Source organism: Balaenoptera acutorostrata, chromosome 9, assembly GCF_949987535.1.
Source record: "Balaenoptera acutorostrata chromosome 9, mBalAcu1.1, whole genome shotgun sequence".
Lineage (NCBI taxonomy): Eukaryota > Metazoa > Chordata > Mammalia > Artiodactyla > Balaenopteridae > Balaenoptera > Balaenoptera acutorostrata.
The window spans coordinates 90,162,123-90,162,846 of record NC_080072.1 but is presented as its reverse complement, the minus strand read 5'-3'; positions in this window follow the sequence as shown (position 1 = coordinate 90,162,846).

Below are 724 nucleotides of genomic sequence, written 5' to 3'. Positions count from 1 at the left end.
TACATGTCTGTTGATTGACAGAGGCAGCTCTTCCCCACGTATCTTCTTCGGGATGTACCTGGACCAGTGGGATATCTGAGCTATGTTCCTCTCAGCGAGTGGCAGAGAAGCAAGAGAACAACAAAAACACGTGAGGCCATTACCAGTCTAGGCTCAGAAACTTCTGGCTCATTCTGTTGGCCAAACAAGTCACACGGTCAAACACAAGGACAATGGATGGGGAAATATACTCTGCCCCTTTAGTAAGAAGAACTTCAAAGTCACACAGTAAAGGGTGTGGTTACAGGGTGGGGTGAAGATTTGGGGTCACTGTTGTAATCTGCATTAGGTTAACTGCATACCTTAACCAAGTCTATCTGGACCAAGTGCCAGGGTGTCAGAGGGAGAACTCAGGGCACAATTTAATTATTTGGGCCAAGGTAACAGCTTCTCTAAGTTATAGCAGATGTTATAATTTTGGAAATAAATCCTTTGCAATTGACATTAAGTGCTCAGCTATCTGCACACTTACATATCTAGTTGCCTTATCAAACCTGCACAAGTTAAGGTAACTTTTATTGTTGCCAAGAGTTAATTGATTTAGGCAAAGAAACTTGCATCTGATGCCAACTCAGGTGCTTCTATTCACCATATCGGCTCTCTCTTTGGTTGTTTTGATAATCAGGAATTTCTAAAAAGAATGTATTTTGGATGTGAAATGTTCTAATTCAGACATAAAGACGGG